The following is a 16,667-nucleotide window of genomic DNA, read 5'->3' as shown; positions in this document are numbered from 1 at the left end:
GGGTTTGGGAGAGAAAATGGTGAAGTTTTGCCATTTTTTTCTCCTTTTCTTGCTATATATAGAGGTTGGCAAAACGCGGTAAAATGAAAGTTTCGCGATTCTGATTTTTCCGGCTTCATTCTCCGTGAATTCTAAGATATGTTTTGGCGAAAGAATTCCAAAACTAAAATGAGGTCTCCTTGTATTTTTGGTAACTAATGCAAAGTCGGTGTAAAACTATTTTACCCGATAAGTTGCTTTTTGCATCGGATGTCGGAATAGAAAACTTCCTTCTGAAGAAAGATTGAGATCATCAAGAGAAATGGGTGTACGCGTGTAGAATCTTCATTTGAAGCTCTGAATAGAAAAAGTCTTCATTGTCGGTTGATTCTAGGGTTTTTGAACTACCAGGGTTTTAGTTTCGGCAAACTTCCGATGATTGGAATCGGACGTTCGTAGATCCTAGAGTTTCGCCTCGAAACGCTTGTTATATATGGAATAAGAGAAGTTCTAACGTTTCTCTGAAGATTTTTGGAATTAGCTTCCATCGTGCCTTTAAGTGAAAGCTAGCTATTTACTAGGGTTTTCGCCCTAGGTTTAAGCGTAAAACGATCGTGCTATAACTTTTGTCGATCATGATGCAATCCTTAGACTTTTCCTGAACTTTCTCCTTCATAAATTTATTTCATTTAGTAAACTCTTGTTCAGGTTTTCCTTCACAATACATCAACCCTAATCGTGAATAAGATTTTATTCACTTAGCATAAGCTTAAAAACTTGGGTCTTACATTACTACCCTCCAAAAAGAAAGTTTCGACCTCGAAACTTAAGGGTCAGTAAAAAAAATTCTGGATACTGTTCTTGAATCTTCTCCTTCAGCTCCCATGTCGCATCGCCGGTGTCTCTGTTCCATATGACCTTCACTAACTCGATCTCTTTTCCTCTTAACTGTTTTATCCTGGTGTCACCAATGCTAATTGGCGGTGTCTCGAAAGACAGATCATCCTTCAACTCAATGTCATCCAGCTCGATAACATGTGTCGGATCCGCAATATATTTCCTCAATTGTGACACGTGGAATACGTCATGAATATTCGATAGGAATGGAGGTAGTGCAATCTGATAAGCGACTGGTCCTATTCGACGAGTGATTTGATAAGGTCCAATAAACTTGGGCGTAAGTTTCTTTGACTTGATTGCTCGACCAACCCCCGTAGTCTGAGTAACTCGCAGAAATACATGGTCTCCTTCTTCGAATTCCAGAGTTCTACGCCTTTGATCTGCATAACTCTTATGTCTACTCTGAGAAGTCTTCATTTTCTCTCTGATCTGCTTGATTTTCTCGGTTGTCTGTTGCAGAAGTTCCGGTCCTACTAACAGATTTTCTCCATTTTGATACCAACACAAAGGTGTTCTACACTTGCGGCCATACAAAGCCTCATACGGTGCCATACCTATGCTCGTATGAAAACTGTTGTTGTACGTGAACTCGATCAATGGCAATAGATTATCCCAACTGCCCTTGTTGTCTAACACGCAAGCTCGTAGCAAATCCTCCAATGATTGGATAGTTCTCTCAGTCTGTCCATCAGTCTGTGGATGATAAGCAGAACTTAGTCTCAGCCTCGTTCCCAAAGCCTCTTGAAGAGCTCCCCAAAAATGTGAAGTAAACTTTGGATCTCGATCGGAAACAATACTGGTCGGTACCCCATGAAGTCGTACAATCTCAGCTATATATATCTCTGATAGTTTCTCCACGTTGTACGTAGTCCTCACAGGTACGAAATGAGCCGACTTAGTCAATCGATCCACTATTACCCAAATAGAATCGTATCCCTTTTGAGTTCTTGGCAAAGCCACTACAAAATCCATCGATATGCTATCCCATTTCCACTCTGGTACATCTAAGCTTTGTAGCATACCTGAAGATTTCTGATGTTCCACATTTGCCTTCTGACAGGTTAAACATGCAGCCACATACTCAGCCACTTGTCTTTTCATTCCTGGCCACCAAAAATTCATCTTCAAGTCCTGATACATCTTTTTCATTCCAGGATGAATGCTTAACTTACTCTTGTGACCCTCATCCATAATCAATCTTCTCAAGTCAGGGTCGTTAGGTACGCAAACCCTATCCTTACACCGTAGGATATTGTCACTTCCTACCTTGAATTCTGGGTCTTTACCTTGACTTACCAAATTCCTTTTCCCGAGTAGAAACTCATCTTGCAACTGTTGGTCTCGGATTTCTTCCATCAATCCATTGGTAATTCTGATCATTCCGAACTTCAGCTCTCCTTCGGATAATCTCACATCCAAGCTCAAATCTCGAAATTGCTCCAGCAGTTGCAGCTCTTTAACCATCATCGACGAGATGTGCATCTTCCTGCTCAAGGCATCAGCAACAACATTCGCCCTAAGAAAAGAAGGTGCTAGATTCGGGAGTCGATTACGAGTAGGGAAGGTGCTAGCACCCTACAACATGCGTTTTTGAACGGTTGCCTCTAATTAATTGTGTACAATTTATTAGCTTCTAAAATACTTGTTTCACCCTAAGAAAATATTTATTATTTAATTGTGTATATTTACTATTAAATTTAATTAAGAAAAGAAAAGGAGGTTATTATTTACAGATTTGGCCCGACAAGCCTCTGAGGCTTGTGCCTACGTATCCCCCATGTGCAATGGGGTCTTCAAGGCCACGTAGTTCTTAGGGTTTAAATGAATTTTGATTTGGGGTGCCTGACGGAAATCGATTCCCGGCCTACGTATTCTCTTTAGAGAGACATCAAGGCAACGTAATTATGGGAAGCTTGAAAGAACTGTGGAAAGATTGAAGGAGCTTGATTATGAAAGGCTTAAGGAAGCCGGAATTTGATCATGAGAGGCTTAAAGAAGCCATATCTTGACCACGAAAGCTTGAAGAAGCCTGATTATGAAAGGTTGGAGAAAGCTTGAAGAAGCTTGATTACAAATGGCTTAAAGAAGCCTGAACTTGGATTTGAAAAAGCCAGAGGGAACTTTAAAAGGAAGAGGGCAGCACCGCTACACATCTCCATTCTTAATTAATTCTTATTTTAAATTGTTATTTAGGAGATTGAAACCGATTAGTTATAAAGAGAGAGTGAAAAGATAAATTACGGTGGGTTTTATATACTTGAGATTATACTACTTTTAATGCATTTACTAGTGTTTTTTACCCGCGCGTTGCACGGGAAATATGTCTATTGTATTTGATACATTAATTAATACTTTGATTATTAAAAATATATTAAACAACGAATGAAATAGAAAAGTCTGAATTGATGAGTAGAGTGAACATAAAGACTTCTCTTCTAAGCCCGATTGAGACCAAGAGGAACTCGTTTCACATTCTTCGTAAATATAAAGACGATAACACAAATCATAGATATAAGGAATTATCAACATATTAATCTTAAAAAAATTAATGTGATAGTAGCACAAATCAGGATTGTGTAAGATATATCATAAAGTATAACATTATTGTGTTTATTCCAACTAAGTAGGGATGACAATGGGTAGGTACTATAGTACCATCTCAATACCCGCGTTTTTAAAAATTACATGTACTCGTCTCCATACTCACGTGGGTAGCAACTCGAAGCTCTCCACCTTTAGACAATTCAATGTCATTACAGGAAGCTATCCATCTTTGTCAAAATCTTAATCTATGGATGACAATGGGTCTCCAAATCATAGGGTACCCGCAAAAAATAGTGGGTATGAGTGCGGGTATGGGCACTATAGTACCCAACCGGCTCATATCCGCACACATATGTTATTATTATTATTATTATTATTATTATTATTATTATTTGGGAATCTATCTATAAACTCTATAAAGGAAGAGTTTTTGCAGCCTTGGGGTAAATCTGTCAAATAATATATAATTTTAAAGATTATGAAGCTTGACCATGGATATTTTCGTAAAAATGTCTTTTATTTCACTTGAATTAAATCTCAGTCATTGATTCACAATAAATTATTAGTTACAGATCAAATCTATACTGTTGAAATCCTCCAGAAATCGTTTGCGTTTCTCAATTTTCATCCGTTTTCATAATGGAGAAAGGTTTCTCTCTGAAGTCTGAACGTTCAAGTTTCTCGCTCTGCTCCGTTTCACTTCCCTTTTCCTTCCCATCTTCCCATTCGACGGTTCCCAAAATCTACCACGTCAAATAGAGAGAAATCGAGAGAGAGAGAGAGAGAGGGAGGATGAGATTGGAGGCGACAGACGTTGAGCGGCCACCGTCAGCGGTAGAAGAGAGCACCAGTGAGGCCAAGCCTCTTAGCGGAGGTGAAGGAGGCGACGTGGAAGACTCGGAGGAGGTTCGTAGGTTTCGGTTTCTCCTTTTCCATCCGTTTTCATTCTTCTTGCGCTTTTAATCGCGTTGCACGTTCTCCGTTTTCCTTCGATCGTGTCTGCAGAACCGGAACAGAGCACGAGCGAGGCGAGGTAGAGCACGAACGAGGCGAAGCAGATGAGATTGAAGGCGGATTTCAATCTTCTGGGCTTTGGTTCTTTTCTTTTCGTTTCTTTTCTTTCGTTTTTCTGATCTTTGTGGGTCTCTGATTGTTGTTTTTTTAAGGGGTTCTTTGCTTCTTGCAGAAATTGGTGGAATGATATGGGGTTTAGGGTTTCTGCCGCTCCTTCAATCATCAGGAATGTTTTCGTTTTGCTAATTTCAGCTTTCACCCACTACCATTGCATGTTTTGCATGTTTTGTTCTCTGTCATCTGAATCCCTGATCTTTCAACGTTTTAACTTATATTCGATTATCCATCTTTATTGTTTCAGATTAATCTGAACCAGAGCATGTCATTTCCGTCAATCCGTCATCATCGTCCAGGTCTAGCGCTTCAACTCTTTTCTTTCTCTTTATTGTTTCAGGTTTTTTCTTCCCTTTTTGTACTCTGTTGTTCTCTTTCAATTAGATTAGTTAATTTCCAAATTAATTATGTCTCTTACAATTCTTTGAAAATCTGAGTATAATTGTTACTACTGTTAAAAAAAGAGTGTATAATTGTTACTTTTCCAGGATACAAATCCAAATACCCTGAGCTTCCTGGTGTGGATTGTATATTAGGCTTCGTAATGTTGCTTCCACCAATCTAATAAATCAGTTTTACATAACAAACAAGCTCAATTCACCACACCACACCCTCAATCAATCCTCCAATATGGAACACAAACTCAAACCATAATTAGTCAAGGATGATTGATTTGTTTAAACCATCATCAAGGGTCAGTGAGTAATGGGTTTGGTTTGGCTTAGCAGAACCTGATGTATCCAAATTACTGGGAAATTTTCAAGATTTCCCAGAAAAGTTTATGATCCAAATTCTGTAACTTAACTTTGTTTTGTGTTTTTCACTGATTCAGAAGATGATGTGAAATGGAGGATCATTACCATTTAAGGACACGTTGAGTTGAATCAGGTAACGTCATTTTCTTATTGCCAATATAATTCATTAACGGCCCATCTCTTTAAACTTTAAGGTTTTTTTTTTAAAATGTGTTTAAAGAATTTATGATGAAACCACGTTTTTTGACATTGTTAGTTATAGCACTTTTAAAATTGAATGATTGAAGTAAGTTGTAACAACAGGGCAAAAGTGCCATGCTAAGAAACTTTTGTTTATGAAATCATGTGAATTGTAGCATTGATTTGGAAAGCATTGTAGATGTTTCATGTAAAAAGCTGTAGTTGCAGATGTAAATTTAATTGGTGAGGGTCTGAATGAGTGGCAGCGGCGCGAAGGAAGACAGGATGGCTGGATCGAAATGCAACGGGACCAGCGAAATGAGTTTCTGCAGCCCCATTCCATTGAGAGAAGATCCTCAATCAGGTAAGACCTATTTTTCCTCCTCACTAATTTGTATCTTTGCAGTTACATTTTAGCTTTTGCTACAAACTCTCTGTGTGTTTCTCTTCGTACAATGCAACTCATGCTGCATTTCTTCCACAGGTTGAACAATAATGTGTACGGAACTTTGGACACTCATTTTCATTTTGCCATTCAGAACCTCTTCTCCTCTGCCGCTCAGCTAACCCCACCATCTGATTACGTCGTCAAGGTCTTCCTTCTGATGAGATCGACGATCAATTTCGTTCTTAGTTAAGTGGTTTTTTGTGCACTAGCTTGCTTGGCTTCTTCCCACATCTATGTGTTTCAATCTCTATCTCTGTAAATAGTGTTGCTTTTATTTTTTAACTGTGCAAGTTGGGTACTGAGTGATATCTTTGAAAAGTTTTAAATTTACATTTCTCTCATTACTTTGTGCTTATAGTTTTCCTTTTTCATTTCTCTCATGGTATATAACTAAAAGCCATTTTGTCATTTGGAACTCAAGGATGATTATGACATTGGAGAATGGCCATCATTGGCAAAAGAATGTGCTATATATTGGATTAGTTTATATTTTCCTTTTTGGCTAGGGTAAAATTAAAAGGGATTTGTTGAATATCGAGCTAAGCTACAGGTTGAGTTTCAAAAGAAAGTTTCAGATATAACACTATTATTCTATTTGTTAAATGCAGCTGCTAAACTATCCTTTTATCTGATTCTGACATGATGCATTCACTCATTTCCTTCATGCTTTACCATGAATACGGAGTAACAGATTTTGGAGCTTATAATGTCAAGCGACTTGAGCAAGAGATTGAAGCAAAAATCCAGTGCTTGAAAACAGAAGCTGCAATAATATCGAATGATGTGTTAGAGGACAAATGTGTTGTCCTTGAAAGCAAAGTATGATGATATTGACATTGGATGTTATGTTTGGCGTTCGCAAACTCAAACTGTCAATTTTAAAAAAGCTTTTTCCTAAAAGCTATTAAAATAATATTGCTATTATTTCTTCCTTGGCTTTTGTGTGAGTTGGAGTATACTTGAATATATAGGTCCATCATTCTTGGTTAAGAAATTAAATCAATTTTGATCTTGAGATTGTCAACTGAAGAAGAAAGAAGCTTAATGGAAGAAGAGAGCAGGTGCCCTTGAAAGAAAGGTATCGTCATATTGACATGCATGTTTGTTTGGCGTTTCCAAAGCCCCAAATCATGGTTTGAAAAAAGTGTGTTTCCCATAGCTTTTATATTTATCGCAGCATTTCTTCTTGCCTTTGTGACGGTTGGATTATCCTTGAATAGACTATGTTATATTTCCTTCATTCTTGGTTAAGAAAATATATGCCAATTATGTTCTCAGGTGTTGATTGTCGCAAGAGAGAAGCTGAATGGAAGAAGAGAGAATCTGCATTGCATCTTGAAGTTAAGAACCTCACAGAGGTATCCTTTATGAATGGGTTCTGCCCAGGTTAGAGCTGGCTGAGAGAAGAACGGAGCACAGTGCAGGTTGTGCCAAGAAGAAGTCAATGGAAGAGTCATTCACAAGAGGATCATGAAGCTCACTCCTGGAAACATCAAATACAGTACCAAGTCAAGAGTCTAGAGAATGTGCAACTGCATGTGTTTAGTGAAGGGCCTCAAACAGTCCTCTTTGTGACAGGAGAATGTGAAATCAAGCTAGCATTAATTTTAAAGTGATCCATGTTTATTTATCATTAAAAAGTGATATGACATTGGTGAATGTCATATGTTACATTATCACATGCTATTTTTTATCAGGGCTTATTTTGTATGTAATAAGTTATTGCCTCTTACATATATGTAATACCTATCCTTATTTAATTATTTGTTCCTAATTACCTATTTTTGTTCACTTAGTGCTTCAATAAATATCTTTTCCCCCCCTTATATAATCATCACATATCATGGAGTTTCTTTGCGGAATAGTTATTGCATAAAGCACTCATTTGCCAACAGAGTCTACTAAATCAACCATTTTTTCCTTTATGCTTTCTTGGAATCTCCTAACTTACAACTTATAAATAGCCTTCTGCAGTTACAGATGCTCGCATAAGACATGGGGCTCGAAAACAACTCATATTACGATAAACTTTTTCAATATATATTGTTGGATGGTAGTTTTTTGTGCCTTATATCTGGTGCTAGATGTATACATACTTTCACTTTTTATTAAACTTTTTAACCTATTGGTATGCTCTTCTTTATTTTACACGTTCCAGTTTTTCTTTTACGACAAAAATTAAAAGATATTAAGTCTGCTAAAAAAATATTAAAAAAAAATGCAACTGATATAAATTATTGTGCAAATGATTTCATTAAATTAGAACATAGGGAAGTTAGCAAAGTCATGGAATCCCAATGGGATTTTAGTGAAGCTTACAATCTATCTATCTATCTATATCTATCTATATCTATCTATACTATATATAAAGGGAGAGTTTGTGCAACCTTGGGGGCAAATCTGTCATTCAACAATTAATTCTACAAACTGTGAAAGATGAACATGGATATTTCGGTAAAAATGCATTTTATTTTGCATAAATTGAATCTCAGCCGTTCATTCCATATAACCTTAAAGAGAACAATTGATCCAACTTCAAAGTGTCAAATAATGTCAAAAGAACCTTTCAAATTCTACAATCATATTCACATAAAAAAGTAATATCAAATTTAACGTTTTAAATTTAAACATGAATTAATGTGTGGTTTTTAATAACATTGATTTTTTATATTCCATTAGGTTAATCAACAATTCTTTAACAATCATGCATACTTTTTTTTAAAAATATTTTTATTTATTATCTGAATTTTTGAGCTATATACAAATATGTTATTTTGTTACCACATAATTTTTAATTTATTCTAAATTTTTAGAATTTATGTAGTTTTATTTCTCTTTCAGTTTCGCCATTTGTCAAATCAACTATTTATATTTTTTATACATTTCCTAAAAAATATATATTTTTAATTCATCTCTTATGAAATTGATTTAAAAATTTGAGAACACTTTAATGATTTTAATACTTTAAATAATTCTTGATCTTTCAATATTCTAATTGTTTCAACTTTTTTAAATTAATGATTCATGACTTTTTATTATCCAAAACTTCTCCTCCAATTTTAATTGATTCTAAAATGAATACTATTCAATGAATGGAATGTGGAAGAAAATTGTTGGAGCTTTTCATATCCTTCATAGTTGAGTCTTTAGGTATAAATACTCTTCATTTGTTTGATTTGTCTACATCTTTCCATTAACGCCATCTACATTTTTGGGCTCCAGAGTTACCATTGACTGCAAATCATAACTCTATGCAGGGTTTCTTTGCTGCTATGAAATTGGTGAGCTACTAGCTTATGTTTTAGGTTTCAAGTTTTGTAAATCCTGCACAAAAAATCAATGTAGTTTTTAGATTGTGTACGTGTTTTGTTTTGTTCTTTATTTTTTCCTTATATTTTTATAGAAGGATGTAAGATCACGATTTCCTGAACAATGACTTCATGTTTATCGATTTCATTTTTGCGTGATTTTTTTTTATTTTTGTGTCAGTATGTTTCCAATATGCATTCTTCATGGTTCAAAAACCAATCCAAGATTTGAAGTCAATATCTTCTTATCTGAGGTCAATTGTTGTTGTCGATCTACTCTCTAAGGTATAATGTAACCGATGTTAAGTTTCTCATGCCAGGCTTGGTGTTAGCCATTAAAAAGTTGTACATCTCAAGGTAGCCAACTACCTAAACTTTATGAAATCTTATCTTATATATAGTTTCTTTATATCATTACTCTTCTTAGTTTAATTCAATCTTTCCATTGCCTATTTGTCATCCTTGAAAAAATTGGTGTATGGCATTCACCAATTTAACATCTAAATTGTCATTGAATAATTTTTTAAAAATTGTTTTGTAGGCTGACAACCCTTTTATTTGGCTTTCTTTGTCAATTGTGAAGGTATGTTTCGTTGAGTGTGATAGATATAATTTATGTCATATTTTGACTCTTTGTCAAATAGAGAAAGATTGTTTCTCAATTTTTATCTTCTTAATGAATAAAAGTTTATGCTTTTGAAAAAAGTTCACTTAGATCTAACATGAAGGCATTTTTTTTTTGAACAATTATATGACAAAAGAACTTCTAACCTTCAAGTTAGATTTTCATAATAAGTGATTTATTATTTTCAATTTTTTTATTAATGATATTTTCTAGACCAAAAATTGAAGGATATTGGTCCTATTTTCTTTTCAGGGTCAAATTCTTATATATACAAATAAAAATGGAATAAACTGATTGCTTTTGTATTGAAAAATATTTCATTAACATGCTTAATCTCTATCAGGAAATATTATTCAATAAAACATCCAAAAGTTAAATCTTAAGTACAGGGGAGGAGAAAAACACAGGAAGATTAAAGAAAACACATTAATATACTATAGGGGTTATATATAAGTTAGAAAATATACTTTAAAGATTGAATTTAAATCTCACCTCAAAGTGTTTGATGATAACACAAAAATAAAGAATTTAATCCACAGATTTTTGCACTTTTGCGATTCCATTCACATAATATTGATTACACACTAATATGAGTTTATGTTGACAAAAAAAAATTGATTACACACTAAATAAAATAAGTTAACTTTAGTTATATAATTTCATTGGACATGGTAAATACGTTTTTATTTATAGAATATTTTAAGTATTATTAATATTTAACAATTATAGGTATGATTTTTAACATTATATTTGATATGAATGCCAAAACAAACATTGGAATAACCTTTCACTTTCACCAAACTTTATTTTTAAGATCATAGTTAATATTACTATATTAGTAATTAAATAAAAGTCTATGAGCTTTACCTAAAAAATGATCATAGTTAATAATAGTTACACGCCAAATAAATATCACTTACAAATTTAAATAGACACACATAATTAGTTTTAATTTATAGAATAATTAATTAAACAATAATTCATATTAATATTAATCCTTAAAAGTTGGAGGAGATGATTTTAATATTAAATATGATATCGATGAAAGAATAACTTTCTCATTATCTAACGGTTCCAATCCTCTCATTAATGTCATGCTATATCCTTCAATTTACCTTAAAATATATAAAAAAGTGTTTATTAGTATTTGGTTCATATGAGTTAGGAAATTCCATAGAGCACATAAAGTTAGTTTTGGTTTATTGAATTATTAGTTAAATAAAAATTAATATTAATATTAATCCATAAAAGATAAAGATAGTGGGTTTAATATGATATCAATGTAGAAAATAACCTTCTCATTATCCCTTTTCCCTGAAACTATATAAGTATTAAATTAATGGTTTTTAATTTTATTAAAACATTAATTATTTACGTTGAAATTTTTGTAAATGAGTGTATTATTATTTAGCTCATTACTATTTAGTTCATATACTTTAGGGAATTCCATAGGTCACAATTAATATGTTTTGATCTAGAGAATTATTAAGCAGTTATTAATTAATATTAATATTAGAATATAAAAATTAAAGGTGGTGGTTTTAATACTAAATATGATATCACTCTAAAAAATAAATTTTCCACTAACCGGCCCTACAACTATATAAATTAGCAGCAACGCTCATTGAAAATGTGCAGTTCATATAGTCTGCGTTTACATATTTGCATTGAATTAAGGCTCGAACTTTTAGTCATTTTGCAAGTGCATATACCCAGAGGCTAGATACTGATTTTTTAGCTTAGAATGTCTAAATGTGCTATAACTTGCTCTTTGATTTTGTAATGATTTCCTATTGATTCCATCCTACTTAATATTGGACAGTTTCCATGGTTTACAAATAGGTTTATTTTCATGTTTTTTTCACGATAAAACAAAACTTCCAAATTTATGATTTTTTATATCTAAATTTAATTTAAAGCTTTTAATTCATAATTTCTTTTGATAAATGTAACAAAAGTAACACAGATTTTGACAAATTATAGGCTATAAAAAAATTAATATTATCTAAGGTTATTGCTAAATTTTACAAAGAGACTCATTCATTTCAAAGAATAAGAAAAGTATATAAATTTATATATGACACATTCAAGGACGTATGCTATACTATGAGTTTACTTGAAGATGATAAACAATACATTGATGAAGTAACAGAAACTTTGCATTGCGGCACAACAAACAATCTTATAAAACTTTTTGCTACATTACTATTATCATATATGCTTTTAAGGGCATAATTTGTATGGAAAGAAACCTGAGAGTATTTAAGTGATGATATTTTACATATAGACGAAGACTTATTACGCAACGTAGTGGTAAGTACATATTTAATCCAAGCTCATACAAAAAAAGTCAGGACAAAAACCAAAAAAAAAATGTACGGCTTCTACAAAATAAAAACAAATACATTCATCACTTGAAAAAGAATACAAATTTATGTTTAATAATATCTAAAATTAATTTTATTCTTTTAACTCATAATAAATTTTCTATCAATAAACATAAAAAAAACACAAATTTAAAAAGAAAAAATATACACGATAAACACAAATGAATAACCCCCGTGCATCGCACGGGTAAAAGTACTAGTATATTAATAAATTAACTTAAGCTATAGCTTTCAAACTCACTCTTTTTAAAAAAAAGTTTGGGATATATTAATTAATACTCTAAAAATAAATAATAAATAAATTAAGATAAAATCAAGAAATAAACTACCTAAATCCTAATCAAATCTAAAATTTAAAAATGTATTTTTTTTACTCTAAAAATAAATTAAAAATAAATTAAGATAAAATCAAGAAATAAACAACATAAATCCTAATCAAATCTAAAATTTTTAAATCTATTTTTTTATGAGAATTAATCTGATAATGACACGTGTTATTTTTTTTTTTTGCAATTAGTGAATATTCTGCACCCTAGAAGATTTTCTTTTCCTCAATCCTTTTGCTTTTGATTAAGAAGAGAAAAGCAGAAATCCTTGAAGCATATGACATCTTACAATTAGTTGAAGAACAAAATTAATTTATGAAGAAGATTGAAACAGAAACCCAAAATGAAGTCTTGAAGAACAAAATACCCTCCTTCACCAATTTGAAAGGACTGTGGTGAAAGAATTGTATTTAGTGTATTTTTGAATCTTGGGGTGGAACCCTTGTGAAACAAAAAATCAAAGGCACATTTCAGTCAAGAGAAACAAAAAATGGTGTATTGCCCCATATGTGCGCACCCCAACAAATTATCTATATATATATGAGAAAAAAACAAAATAATTCTCCCACCCAAAATAATTGTGGTTACTTCACCAATAAATTTATACTAACAATCAATTTAAATTGAACTTAAGGAAATATATAGAGCAAAGTAAGATAAGTCACCCAATTGACATACTAAAACATGAGAATATGCAAAACTAATGAGTTTGAGGAAAACATGAACCAACCTTAAGAGTGGGCTAAACATACTCATGAAGATTAAATGTGAGCTCCTCATATGCTTTCATCAATTTGACTGACCAGTGCATCATTAAAAAAAATTAGTAAGTTGTGCATCATTCACATACAGTGCAAATAGTATGCTTATACACACAGCTCAAACCTGATGAATAAAAACGGGCAAAATTTTATAAATGAATATAAATTCAGGCTATCCTAAGTTTCGTAAATTTCTATAAATTATACCAAAATCTGGTTTAGAATGGCTTCACACACATGGATTTCTACAAACTATACTAAAATCTGGTTTAAAAAAATATAAAAGCAGAAGAATAACAATAGAAAAAACATTACATCAGAATCAAAACATTACGTCTTCAACAATGATTCGTTAAAGGGTCTATGCAAAAATTTGTAAACTTTTGGATAAAAACACACAAAATATGTGAAATTTAAGAATCCAGGATTGAATTACGAACAAAGGATAAACTGAAATGGCACAAACCATCAATCACAACATGATAAACTCTTTTTCACGTAACATCATCTTACGGCATACCTCTGTCCTGATCACGACATGTGGCAGAGGTAGAAATAACAGCTATCAAATCTCAGCGTGTCCATGGTAGCTTTGTGGACCCTCAGCACCAAATCAACTCCTTTTTCTTAGAATTAACATTAAATAAATAATAAGATAAATTATTATAAAATCAAGAAATAAACAACCTAAATCCTAATCAAATCTAAACTTTAAAAAGGTACTAAATAAAGATAGATAAAAACTAACAAAATCTAGCAAATCACAATAAAAAACTCATAAAATCCTGAACTAAATAAAAATATGAAAATTCAATAAAAATACCATAAAAATTCATTTATACTCTAAAAGTAACTCAAAAATAAAATAAAATATTTCATGAAATTAAAATTAAATAAATAATAAATAAGGATAGATAAAAACTATCAAAATCTAGCAAATCACAATAAAAACTCATAAAATCCTGCATTAATTAAAAATCCGAAAATTCAATAAAAATTAATTATTATACTCTATAAATAAATATAAAATAAAATAAAATATTTACTGGAAGTAAAATTAAATAAATAATAAGATAAATTAAAATAAAATTAATAAATAAACAACCTAAATCTCAATCAAATCTAATATTAAAAAAGGTATTAAATAAAGATAGATAAAAACTAACAAAATCTAGCAAATCACAATAAAAACTCATAAAATCATGAATTAATAAAAAATTCAAAAATTCAATAAAAATTAATCAATATATTCTAAAAATAAATTTAAAATAAATTAAAAGACCAAATATTATCTTTTAAAATAATATCAATCAATTATTTTAGAATATATAAAATTAAAACATATATCAATTGAAAATTATATCTTCTAAAATAATATCAATTAATTATGTTAGAATATATAAAATTAAAACATATATCAATTAAAAATTATATCCTCTAACAAATTGACACGTGAAATAATTTTTATGAGAATTAATCTGGTGCTGACACGTCACTAAGAATTAATCTGGTGCTGACACGTCACTATGAAAGTTCTTCTTTTCTAATATATATATTGATTGATTTTAGATTAAAATATTTTAATCATTACAATAATTTCTTTTAAAATTTACAACTTTAAAACTATAGCAACGTTGCTGCTTCTTTCTATTTGATTTAATTTACTTATTAATGTCTTTTGCATTTTATTATTTTTAATTGAATAACTTAATTAATTACATGATTTGAAAAGATTAAAAAAAGAAAAAAACCTAGTCTAAATGGAAGAGAGCAGCGCCACTGCATATCTTCTTGTGCAATTTATTATTTTTAATTCAATATATTAGTTAATGCCTGCATGGCAACCAAAATCTAGTCTGCAATGCAATAGCAAGAGCAGTGCTTCCATTCCAATTTCAATATCTATCCCTTGTTTCTCCCCGTGGGCAAAAATCATAATGATATATATATAACCCCTCACCAATTTAATGATGCCACACAAAGCAAAACAATCAGGTACACTATTAGTTAAGGAGACGCACATGAATAAAAAGCTACTTGCTTTAGCCAAGTTATGATTTCGTGACACATTAAAGGAGGGATGAAAAATATGAGGAAGCTAACAGGTGTGTAGTGCAATACTGCAACGTGATTCTGCGTTATAAGGTTTGAGAATGTTGTTAACAGTTATGGTATAAAATTGATACTGAAGTTGTGCACCATGATATAACTTTATTTTAATTGATTTAAAAGGCATTTGTTAAACTTGTAATTGATTTACTTGCATAATGTTCGAACCCACTGGCAGTTAAACAAAAGGGGACCAATCAACATGTGCACGTAATCACAAACTAGAGAAAGGGAGAAGGTAACCTGGTTGAAGCACCGTAAAGATCTTTCCTTTTGACAATCTTTTGTGTTGTTCTTGATGGCCCCTTGGCTTTATTCCTCCTTTTGATCGTACCTTCTTCCCCTAGACACTCTCACACCGTATGAATTAATTTTAGTTTCAGAACTATGGCTCAATGATGGAACCTCGCAAGTGATCCCTCAGTTATTTCTCTCCCACTTTCAACCTGATCTTTACCACAAAACCTCTCATCTATTTATAGCTGATGAGTCTAGGGTTTCTTGCTCACTACTCCTACAATATTCTTGAGAATTATTCCTCCATTTCCTAAATAACTAGAATATTCTTTGGAACCAATCTTGGAGAGGAAGAAATACTTGACCTAATTTATTTTTGGTATTTTATTATTTTCGTAATTAATTAATTAATATTATAAATCTGAAATTATTTAATTAATCACTATTAATATAATTTTGAGTGTTATTTTTATATTAAATTAATTTTATAAACGGTAGGACAAAATTAGGTGTTCACAATCTGTTATGTGGCGTAGAAAGTGTCAACATAGCCATGAAGTCCACGACGCAAAAAGAAAGCATTTCCATTCGGAAAACATACTTGAAGTTTCAACTAATTGTAAGCAAAACTAAATACCATGAGATAAATTCACCTAAAATGGTATTTATCCAGATCTACCAAAAAAAAGTTTCAGATAAACATATATCATTTTTTATATATATGAATAAATAGCACAAGCGGTGTCAAAACAAACTGTACAGACCCAAGTATCAAAGACGAAACAGAACATAAACAAACAGGGGAGAAATAACATGGAACCCAACCAAAACCCCACCCGCATAGGAAAACCAACGTTTTCTCTCACAACACTGTCAATCAAAATAAACAGAGCCAGGAATCAAAGGAGCTTCCCTGAACTGCTATCTTCTCTTTTACTACCATTTTGACAAGTGCTTCGTATGATCCACCTTCTATTTGC

General features: G+C 31.9%; 1 long non-coding RNA gene across 3 annotated transcripts; it reads left to right on the top strand.

The window, feature by feature from the left end:
• The first annotated feature begins 4,730 nt into the window (after positions 1-4,730).
• LOC130726859 (uncharacterized) lies at positions 4,731-7,613 on the top strand. 3 transcript variants are annotated; one of them, XR_009015033.1, is made up of 5 exons: positions 4,753-4,850; positions 5,384-5,439; positions 5,715-5,850; positions 5,971-6,753; positions 6,906-7,613. It is a non-coding gene; the product is annotated as an uncharacterized LOC130726859 (long non-coding RNA). The 3 variants fall into 3 exon arrangements; XR_009015031.1 differs by having other exon boundaries at positions 4,731-4,850; positions 5,971-7,613; XR_009015032.1 differs by having other exon boundaries at positions 6,026-7,613.
• Positions 7,614-16,667: the final 9,054 nt, after the last annotated feature.

This window comes from Lotus japonicus, chromosome 6, assembly GCF_012489685.1.
Source record: "Lotus japonicus ecotype B-129 chromosome 6, LjGifu_v1.2".
Taxonomy (NCBI): Eukaryota; Viridiplantae; Streptophyta; class Magnoliopsida; order Fabales; family Fabaceae; genus Lotus; species Lotus japonicus.
The sequence above is the reverse complement of the archived record's forward strand: the minus strand, read 5'-3'. Positions and strand labels throughout refer to the sequence as shown.